This window comes from Tupaia chinensis, unplaced genomic scaffold, assembly GCF_000334495.1.
Source record: "Tupaia chinensis unplaced genomic scaffold, TupChi_1.0 Scaffold149686_1, whole genome shotgun sequence".
NCBI classification, from domain to species: Eukaryota; Metazoa; Chordata; class Mammalia; order Scandentia; family Tupaiidae; genus Tupaia; species Tupaia belangeri.
This window is the reverse complement of record NW_006209531.1, coordinates 738,421-749,829: the sequence shown is the minus strand read 5'-3', so window position 1 is coordinate 749,829 and position 11,409 is coordinate 738,421.

Below are 11,409 nucleotides of genomic sequence, written 5' to 3'. Positions count from 1 at the left end.
GGCCCCTTCTAGCCACTGCCTTATTTGGTTCCTCCTCCATGGCAGGTGGAGAAGAGTTAAGTCTTCTCCAGGCTAGAGCTTCCCCAAGATACACAGTCCAGGGAGGAGTGAGGCTCTCGGTCTTTTCCCATTCAAGTCCCGTATGGTTTCCCTGGGGCGGCTTCATCCTCGATGCCCCCTCGTGCTCTGGCCTTTGTCTTGCTGTAATCTAATCCCCCAAAACCTCCAGTCATCATTAAGAACGTTCCCACTGGTCAGAAAGTGCCCCTTGAGCCTCCCCTTAGAGCAGCTGTCATATCGGAGCAGCATCTGCTTTCTGACAAGCTTGAAGATGGGATGAAGGAAGTCACTTAGCGGAAGCGATATCGCAAGCAACCTTTGGGACTGTGTTCAGTATGCTAGGAGTTGAGTGGCCTGACAGCTTGGAGGGCGGGACGGAGTGGAAGGAGACGTCCTTTAGGATGGACAGGATCGGACAGGATCTTCCCGGTCTCGGCCCTGTGGCCCAGGCAGGGTCCTGATGCTGGAATGGCTGCCTCATTAGCTCCAGCCTCTTTTCTAGGCAGGGAAACAGAACAAAGCAAAATGTTTGGTGTGTTTTAAACAGACGCTGCAGCCAGTACGCCCAGCAGATGGAAGGGGAGAGACCCGTCCCGAGAGATTCGCGTTGCGCCATTTCTCTTGCCTTGAGCCTCTCGGATACTGGCCACCCAGCCCCGCCTGCCCGCCTCCTCTCTGACCTAACTCCACTAATGCTCAACCTCCTCTTGCTGCTCTCTGGATGGTTTCTCTCCAGGCCTTTCTGGTTTTAGTATTTATTACACTTTCTCACTCTGCTTTTTCTTTCCCTGGAGCTGTTTCTCCTCGAATCTTTTCATCTCTTGGAATCTATTTGTGTCCACTCTACCAAGTGCACATCTCCATCTACTGCTTCTTGGCTGATTCTCTCATGGCTTCTCATTTGTCTCCTTGCCCCCACCTTTCCACGGCCTGCCTGGGGACAACCCAGCCCCACCTGGGCTCATGTGCAGTTGTGGAGGCAAGAGAGGCTGCTCATCTCAGTGCTGGACACCGGAGCCAGTGGTAAAGCAGTCTGAGCTCAGCTGCCAGTGATCAGCACAGCCAGGGACCTGTGCTCGTGGGCTGCTTGGACAGCACCGGCAGAAGGTTCCTTCTAGCAGGGAAAGCCTGAGAACTTCAGAGGACAGTGTGGCCTCTTTCCACCCTCTACACAGAGACCATTTATAAGGCTTCAGAGTAACTTTAAGAATATATGAGGGGCTGGCAAGTGGCATGGTAGTTAAGGGTGCTCAACTCCCACGTGGCTGACTGTGGTTCATGCCCTGGACCTGGCAGCTTGCTTTCTCTCTCTCTCTCTTTCACTCTGTCCCTCTCTGGTCAAATTTAAATAAATAAATAAATAAATAAAGCTAAATAAAATAATTCTTAAAAAAAAAAAAAAAGAATATTTGAACTGGGCCATCAGGTGGCATGGTGATTAGGGAGCTGGATTCCCACATGGCCAATCATGGTTTGAATCCCAGACTTGACAACTTGCCTTCTCACTTTCCTTCTCTCTTTCTGTCTCTCTCAGGTGAGCACATGCAAACTATAGCAAAAATTTAAAAATGATAATAATAAATAAAATAATTTTTAAAAAAAAAACAGCAGAGGGTGAGAGATAGGGAATCAAGGATGGCAAAAAAAATCAGCAAAATATACAGGAAACAAGAAATGGAAATTATTTGTTGATGATAACACATATGTTGATGTGCTTGACTGAGTCAATATACAGTGTATTCTGAATGGGACATCTCATTTCGTATGTTGTAATGATGTATAGTGGATGAATAAAATTAATAAAAAAAAAGTCTCCCAAATAAGAAAAGCCCAGGTCCTTAGGACTTCACTTCTGAATTCTACAAAACTTTTTAAGAAGTGCTAACCCCCATTCTACCTCAAAAAAAAAAAAAAAAAAAAAAGATTTAAAAAAGAAGAATATTTGAACTTGGATCTCAGAATTCCCAGTAAGAGATAATGCAAAGGAAGGGAGCTAAATCTAATTACTTTTTTAAGAATTATTTATTTCACTACATTTGTTATTATTATTATTATTTTAAAATTTGACCAGAGAGAGAGAGAGAGAAAGGGAAAGTGAGAAAGCAAGTTGCCTGGTCTGGGACTTGAACCATGGTTGGCCATGCAGGAATCCAGCGCCTTTAACCATCATACCACCTGCCGGTCCCCTAAATCTAATTATGAATGGGGCCACTGACTGTGTTGAACCTGGAAAGGAACAGAGGGTGGGAATGTGAATGAAGGGTAGACGAACCTCCTGAACAGTCACAGTTGTGAGGCAGGCGACAGCTCCAGGCTGGAAATGGACCTCAACAATGGTGGCTGTTCCCTGGCGGTGTGGGAGGGCAATAGGAAGTCACACAGATAAGCCACAGGAGGAAGGGTCAGAGAATTCGAGGGGCTGGAGGGAAGACAGTGTAGCGGTGCTAGGGCACCACCCATCCAAGGTTATAATCAGAGAGGGAGGAGAAGAGCAGGTGGATGCTACATGTCAGTGAGGGACAGCTGATGAGCAGCTGGTACTGGGGAGAAAACCGGGGCGGTGCCACCTGTCAGAGGTGCTGCAGCCAGCTCCACCACGTAGAAGCAAGCAGCAGGGGTGAGGCAGGACAAAAGAGCTCCTCAAAGACCCTTCTTCCCAGTCATCACTGCCCCCTTTATTCTTTTTTTATGTTCCTGTCCTGGTGTTAGGTTAGTTGCAGAAAACAAACCCCAAAATTCAGCCTGTCTTTGAAAGGGAAACAAGGTCTGGAGAACTGCAGGCTGCATGCACTCACTTCCCCTTTGCTGGATTCTTAGATCTCTGCCCATCTGGTGGCTGGCGCCACCAGAGCCAGAGAGCAACCCTTACTGGAACACCCTGAATGGGGTCCCTGTACAGCTCAACAGTCCACAAGAGTGCCAGTGGCCAGGGCAGCCGGCAGTGGGTGTGAGCCCATAGAATCCTCCGAGCCCGTGGGCAGCCAGAGGGAGACCGTAGGCAGCCAGAGGGAGGCTGTGGGCCAGCCCAGCTGGAGAGCTGCAGCTGGTCTCAGGCAGGACCTGGTGGGAAGGGGGTGGCTTCCAGTGTGTGGTTCCAGCTCTAGCACTGGGCGTCTCTCCCCTAGGAACTGTGTAAGGAAGGCCCATTGCAGACGAGAGAGGAAGGAGAGCTTTTCTCTGCTTAAATTTTTTTTTCCCCTTAGGTAGGAAGATAATAAATGCATGTGGCAAAAAATCCAATAGGTACAAAAAGATTTACAGTGAAATCTTCCCTCCTACTCTTGTTCTCCCCAAGTGCCCCTCCTTGGAGGATCCCCAGGTGTTCCGATTTTTTGCACATTTTTCCAACTTCTTTTTAGATTTGCTGTTATCCAGAAATTTGCAGCATCTCAACCAACTGGAGTATTTTAAGTTGTTTTGATGAATAAATGTGTGTGTAGTGTGTGTGTGTGTGTGTGTGTGTGTGTAGGGGAAATCAAATGATAATAAAGAAAATTATATCCCAGTTTATTACCAGTAATTTTTGTTGGGATAGAATATTGTTTAATGTGACCAGCAGATGGCATAACAGTTATGTTGCTGGACTCCCACATAGTTGACCGTGGTTTGAGTCTCAGGCCCAACGACTTAAAACTCATGCTGAGCATATGTGCGTGAGTGCCCAAAATTCCAAGAGGAGAATGGAGGAGAAGGGATTGCAGTGTGGCCATTCCCTTTGGGGGTGACTTCTCGCTTTCTGTCTCTGTCTCTCCAGTGAGTGCACGTACCCTATAACAAAAATCTCTAAAAAAAATAAAAATAAAAAAGGTTTAAAATGTTCAAGTAAGTAAATAGAATCCTAAAATGCCAGCACTATTTAATTTGTATGTGTGTGTGTTTTGAGCGGCTGATGCTATAGGGCATCTGCGCTCGCCAGAAAGACAGAGTAAGACAGAGAGACTGAAAGTGAGAAATCATCCCCCGGGGGGATAGCACACCGCAATCCCTTCTCCTCCAGGGATCTTGGGCACACATGCATATGCACCCGGCGTGAGTTTAAGCCATTGAGTCCAGGACTTGAACCGTGGTTGACTACATGGGAGTCCAGCCACAAAGCCACTATGCCAACTGCTGGTCCCAATGCTAGCACTAGAAAGGGACTTCCAAATATGTTTTTATGAGAAGCCCTCATTTTAAACATGAGGAAGAGCCAGACAAGTGAATTTCCAAGGTGCTGCAGCCAGCTGATGGCATGCCTGTGACTCAAAGCCAATTTCCTGCCTCCCAACTGTCCTAGGTCCCCCCAAGAACATACTTAATACTCCATCTTTAGGGAGTGGCCTTTGTAAAGACATGTGATTCAGACACATGATTAGACATGGATTTAGACATTTCCTTCAGTGGATACAAACATGGTGAAAAAAGTGAGTAATTCCAGGAAAACCCTGGAGTCAAATTCCAGTGGAAAAATAGTGTGTGTACACACACATATGCACGCAAAGACGGCAGAAGACAGAAGACGACAGCGAACAGTCTATTGTCCATCTGTCCTGCTGGGCCCCAGGCTGAGGTTCTGGCCAGGCAGAGGCTGTGAGAGGCAGTGCAGTGTCACCTCTCTGCTGAAAAACTGCACCCCTCAGCCCTCACATCCCTGGGCTGGAGACAGAGGCAGGTATTTTCTTTTTTTTTTTGGAGAGGTTTTCACTATAGGGCGCGTGCGCTCGCCAGACAGACAGAGAGAGATAGAGAGACAGAAAGTGAGAAATCACCCCCCAGGGGGGATGGCCACGCCACAATCTCTTCTCCTCCATTCTCCTCTCAGGATCTTGGGCACGCACGCACACACGCCCAGCGTGAGTTTAAGCCACCGGGTCTGGGACGCAAACCGCGGTTGGCTACGTGGGAGTCCAGCAACATAGCCATTACGCTAACTGCTGGTCCCGGTATTTTCTTATCAGGCAGGTGAGAACTAAACCAGACTGGAGGGTGACCTGCTGTAGCCGTGGGGGCAAGGATGACAAAGGAGAGGGGAAGATGTGCCTGACTGTGCCACTACGAAGCTCTGCCCCAACAGTTGGTCACAAGTAATGACTGACAGCTCAGCTTCTGCCTACCCAGAGGAAACTCTCCAGGATTTATGTGCTGATAAAATGGCAGGATGGTTTTTTTAAAAAAATTCCCCCTGCTCTGGCACCAGCTCCAGACACTGAACAACTCCAGAGTCCAAGGCAGATTGATGGGCCCTTTGATGGCTTCAGAGGGAGGCTTCAGTGAGAGGGGACATGTACAACTAGAAACACTAACTGTGAAAACCCTCAATTGCTTTGAAATGGTAAATTTCCAGGCATGGTGGATCTGATGGTACATGCCTTCTGCACTAACAGCTTTTTCTTCCTGTTCAATTATTTTGACTGGTAAGGGAATAGAAATTATACTTCAAACTATATCGATGGGTATTTTCAGCCTGGCTGAGAGCTTGAAAATATGTACCAATCCTGGGAACATTTTCTTAATTTTTTGCTTCCCAGTTTCACAAGAAAAATGAAGGTATTGATTATAGGCACCATACGATTGAAGGAAATGGAGGACCAGGGTCTCTTCTCAATTCAAATTCTCCCTGGTCTGATTCCCTGGCCACTTCGATATTGAACCAAATTTTGTTCAAGCTTGAGGTCTAGGAGTTCATCCTGACAGGTACCAGAAGTCATTGATAAAGAAATAAGTATTTTATTTTTAGAATTATTTATTTAATTTTACTTATTCATTCATTTATTTTAATTTGACCAGAGAGAGAGACACAGAGAAAGAGAGAGAGAAAGTGAGAAAGCAAGCCGCCAGCTCCAGGACTCGAACCATGGTTGGTCATATGGGAGTGTCACCTGGTGGTCCCAAGAAATGAGTATTCTTAAGGGCCTGGATCCAGGGCATCTGATAGCAGCAGAAAAAAATGTGAATTCTCTGTCTCTTCATCTTTCCAAGAAGGATCCAGAAGCCCTAAGCTCCGATGCACATGGCCCCTCCCTTTCCCGGGTGTGGGTACCTGGGTAATTGCCCAGCAGCATCCTCACCCCAGTTGTGTTTCTGGTTTTCTCATCTGTGTCTGACTGGCCCCATTCACCTCCTCCTGAGTCCAGACCTCAGTTTACAAAGGCCTTCCTGTACTGATCACAAACTCAAGTTCAGCTGAATAGGCCTGCCCAGTCTGCTCCTCTGCCGTGTGCTCTTATTTCAGTTAACGGTTACCTTACCAAATCACTTATCTCCGGAGCGAGAAATCTCTGTCATTCTCAAATCCTTCCTCTCACATCCACCTCCAGCTGATCATCAAGCCCGGTAAGTCTCCCCTCCCTCTCCTGTCCCACTGTTCCTACCTGAATTCAGGCCCACAGCATTACTTGCGTGGATGGCTGCAGTGTTATCATGGTTTTCTAGTCTCCAGCCTCCTCACTAAAATTTAAAACAGATCATGTTACTCTCTGTTTGGAAATTTGGGATAGTTCTCCTTGGCTTACCAGAATAAGTCCACATTCCTTACAAAGGCATGGAAGATGTCTGTTAACTGCCCATGTCTACGCCTTTAACCTCAGGTTCATCACCATCCTCTACATTGCACCCCAACCACAAACCAGACAACTCACCAGTGACCTCTCTTTGCCCCAATTCCCAGAATGCCCTTCCAGACCTTCCCCACCTGCATATGCGCCTCCTCAGCTCTCAAGTGACTTACGGCCTGTGACGATGCCCTCTCTATGCTCCCATAGAGCTCTAATATGTCTTCTTGTGATGCCTTCTATATATTTCCTTATTGTCAGTTACTGGGCTTCTCAGAGGCTGGAACCAGATTTTGTTCATTGTTGTATCCCCAATACCTAGAAGTTTCTGGCATGTAGGTGTTGAAGGAAAGCAAGGAAGGGGCTAGAAATACCCCTTCACAGGGCCAGCAGTTAGCGTAATGGCTATGTTGCTGGACTTCCATTAGTCGACTGCGAATCAAGTCCCGGACCTGGTGGCTTAAACTCATGCCGGGCACGTGTGCGTGTGTTCCTAGGATCCCAAGAGAATGGAGGAGAAAGGATTGTGGTGTGGCCATCCCCCCTGGGGGGCGATTTCTTGCTTTCTGCCTCTCTGTCTCTCTCTGTCTTTCTGGCGAGCGCACGCGCCCTATAGCAAAACCTCTCAAAAAAAAAAAAAAAAAAAAAAGAGAGAGAAAAGAAATACCCCTCACACACCATAATGGGCACTAGCTTTACAGTGTGAGTGGGTCTTGGGCATTTTCAATGGACAGAATGGGGAGTGTCAGCAGCCTAGAGACTCTTCTTTTACTCTGCACAGATATTTAGCGAGTGCTGCCAAGATGCCCAGTATGAGCTAGGAACTCATGACACACAAAAGAAGGCTGCCAGGCCCTGCTGAGAGGAACTCCCATTCAAGGAGAAGAGACAGACATGGGGTGGGCACCAGACTGGCATCTTAGTGGGCCATCTGGTCTACCCCAAGGATCTTCACCGCTCTACTGTACAAAGGCGGTGAAGGAGAAGGGGTGAAGGAGATGGGGAGTTCAGTGAGGCCTTGGAAAGGACTCTGCCTCTGGGACCAATTCTGCTGACCAGTTGGCTCTATTTATGCATTTCTCCTTTGTATGAATTCCTTGCTGATAATAAAAGCATTCGACACACTTCTAATTAGTCTGCAGCCTCTGCAGTCCTATTATTCCCAGATGTAACAGCTGGGTCATTTCATGATCCATGATAACATTTGTTGTAATTCCTGCAGTTGTCCAGCAGAATCTGGGTCATTTCTTCTTTGACTTCTGATGGGACCACAATGGACTTTTTCACCCCTTCATCCTCCCAGGATTGGGGGAGGGAGTCAGCTCCTCTGGGGGAAGCACCATCAGGGGACAGTACCACTACACTGGCCTACCCTGACTCTAGAGAGTTGCCCCCTTTCTCTGGGCTCTAGTCCTGTCCCATCTCACAAGGGCATGGTTCACAGAGTAACCCTATATTTCTTCCTTCCCCTCATTTCCTTCCCTTCTGTCAATAAAGATTTAATTAGCAGGGACCAGCAGGTGGTGTGGTGGTTAAAGCACTGGACACTCCCACATGGCCAACCAAGGTTCAAGTCCCGGACCTGGTTGCTTGCTTTCTCACTCTCTTTCTCTCTCTCTCTCTCTCTTTGTGTGTGCATGTGTCTCTCTCTGGTCAAATTAAAATATAAGAATGAATAAATAAAATAAATAATTCTTTGGGGAAAAAAAGATGTAATTAGCATGTACCATGTGTCACCATTATCAGCACTGTTCTGAGCATTGGGGAACTGGCAAACAAACATGTAAGAACCCCTGCCCTCAGGCAGCTTATGCTCCGTGGCAGAGACTTAAAAATAAGAAGCCAGGGGTTGTCAGATACATAGCAAGAGGAGGAGGATTGATGATCAGCAAGTTTCTTTAGAAACTTAACTTATAAATGTCATTTCCTTAGAGACAGTCAGTGCACTGAGTGCAGTCAGCTGGGAATGGGTGGCATTTGTGCCACTTGCTGGCTGGTGATCTCTGCAGGCATCAGTCTCCTCATCTGTGAAATGGGATTACAGAGCCCTCCTCACAGGGTCATTGAGCATTTGAGATCGTGTATCAGCACAGTAACACGTTCCAGTCACCATCCCTGCCTTCTTTTCTGCTTAGAGCAGACACAGGAAATGGGGCAGGGGGATCAGTGAGGTCCCCTCACTCACCTTCCCAGCCACTGCTGCAGCTGCAGACAGGGCAAGAGGCTTCTGAGCTGGCCTAGGGGCTCAAGGGTAACAGACATGGAGAAGCTGGAGAAACTGGAGAAGCTGGGATCCGGCTCTTTGCCTCTTGTTTGCTCAGCAGAGGCTCTGCAAGAGGTCGCCACCCGCCTGTGGATCAGGACAGTCTGTCTTTGTGGGACCCTAGGCGTGGCTGGGTTGGCAGCAATGCCAAGCAATCCCCCACATGTGTCCTGGGTAGGTATTTCAGGAGTCCCTCTGACCCCCAGTAGGCACCAGTAGTGCCGATGGTAGAGGGCCTACAGGAGACTGGGTGGTTCCCAGGCGCTGGATTTTACATGCTTGATTTTGTCCTACCTTTCCCAACAACGCTGCAAATTAAGGCCTGCCCATGCCCCTATTTTACAGTTGGGGAAACTGAGGTTAAGAATTTGCCCACGTCACTCTCCTAACATATGACAGACTTCAGGTTAATAGTATTAGAATTCAGGTTGTCAACTCCAGACCAGGGTCACTAGGCTGTACCCTTTCTCCCTTCTGTCACCCACTGCTTCCCTCCCCAAAACCTCCACAACAAAGGCACAGGGAGCAAAGAGCTCCCAGTGGCCTCTGGAGTCCCAGGGTCACGTGACACTGTCCCACTTACCCCAAGTGTGGGCTCAGCCAGCCTTAAAAGAGGGAAATGCCTGGGCGTGGGAGGAAGATTCCCGAGGAACTGAAGTCCAACATAGAACAGTCCAACAGAAGGGACCCTAGAGGGCACCTGGCATCCTTTTACAGAGCAGAAACAGGAGGTGGAGTGAAGTCCTTCAAACAGAACTTCTGGCAAAAGAGGCCTATTCCCCGTCTTTCCCCTGCTGACCTGAGAGCACGTGTGCAAACGGGGCACCAGCAGGCAGTTCCCTTCCATGCTCCTAGTTGACTGGAGATGCCTGGGGAGCCTGATCCTAGGGAGCAGGGTCTTCCCTGGCCTCCCACAGGTGATGTGACCACTGGATCTGCCCCACCCGCTTCCTGTGGAACTAGGCAGCGGCTTAGCCCCAGTTCTCATTAAACCCCACATGCAAATGAGCGAGGCTGGCCTGCTGCTCCAGTGCCCCTATTGTGTGACTGCCACACAGCTCAGGCCTCAGACCCCCTGCTGCTTCTGTAGATCCTTTGTGCATTCGCTTCTTTCTAGGGTCACCTTCCAGGCTGGGCCAGGACTTGTCTAGGTAGCCCTGTGACTAGTCTTCCGAGTGAGGGGAAAGCCATTGCAGTGATGACCCTGGGTTTTCTGCAGCGAAAAGTCAGCTAGGGTTTTCTTCACTTCGACAGAAGTATGTTGAGCGGCTCTTACATGCATGGTTTAGCCTGGAGGGCTGGAGGACCGGTGACACATCACCTGATTTCACTTCTGGGCCCTGGAGGAGTGCTGAGGGGGTGGACGCAGGGGCTGTGACCTCACTGTTTGTCTGACCCCCCAGGCAGCTTCTCTGGGAAGCCTGACCCTATCTGGGCCTTCAGAGGAGGTGCCGACAGACAGCAAACCGCACCTGAGTGGAGACTCACCCAGCCTGGCCAACCTCAACTCCCACCAGATCCTTCCCAGCACCCTTTCCCCCTTCCTTCCCCAGCCCCACCCCACCTCCCCCAATGCCAGACAGCCTTCTCCCTCCACACGTCCAGTATTTTCACCCTCTGGCCCTTTGCTCTGGCTCTTCCTGGGCTATTCCCACAGCAGGTACCCTGCCTTCCCTGCTTCTTAAGGATTTATTGGAAGATTTATCTGTGTCTCTCTGAGAAGCCTTCCCAAAGACCACCCGGCAGTGAATTATTTTCCCCTGTGATCCCTACTTCCTTATTTCACTTGTATTCTGCAGCGTCTGCTCTGTGCCCCGGACGATGAGGGGACCCTAAAACTCAGCTAGCCCACTTCGCCCCCGCCCGGAGTGAGTGCAGTCCACGCCAGATTCTCAATGTGTCCAGGACTGGGCGGAAACTCACTGATGTCCGCGTCCTCATCTCTCACTACGTGTTTTGCACTTTGTCAGAAAGTGTCAGATGGAGACGTGGCTTCTGGGCTTTGCCCGCTAACTAGCCCTGGGGCCTCTGAGGACCGTCCGGCATCTCTGCTCTCCCTTCTTCCCGAGGAAATGGTGATGACGATACCTCAGGGTTGTACAGGAGGCAATGGGGAGGGGGTGGAGGGGCGCATCATGAAATCTGGGAGTCCCAGGCCAGTGAAAGACTTGAGGTGGTGGTACCCCCATTCTCCTCGCACCGGCTGGGAGGCAGGTCGCGTCCCCTAGCGCTCCCCGACTTTTTTTTGACTGTCAAGAGCCCCAGCCTCCAATGCCTCCTCCGGGCGGGCCCTCGGGGGCTCAGAATCCGAGGCCGCGGAGGATTCCAGAGCAACCTCAGGACCCCCTCCCCCAGCCGCCCCTTCCCAAGGACTCTCAAACACACCTTGAACCCCGCGCCAGAGCGCAGTTCAGAGCACCGCCCGGAACTGCAGCTCAGCAGCGCGGGCGCGGGCCCGGGTCGGGGGTCGCGCATCTCCAGCGGGTGAATCAGGGCCGCTCGGCCTAGGGGTGGGTGTGGGTAGGCGGGACCGACCAGGGCCGCGCGGGGGCAGCC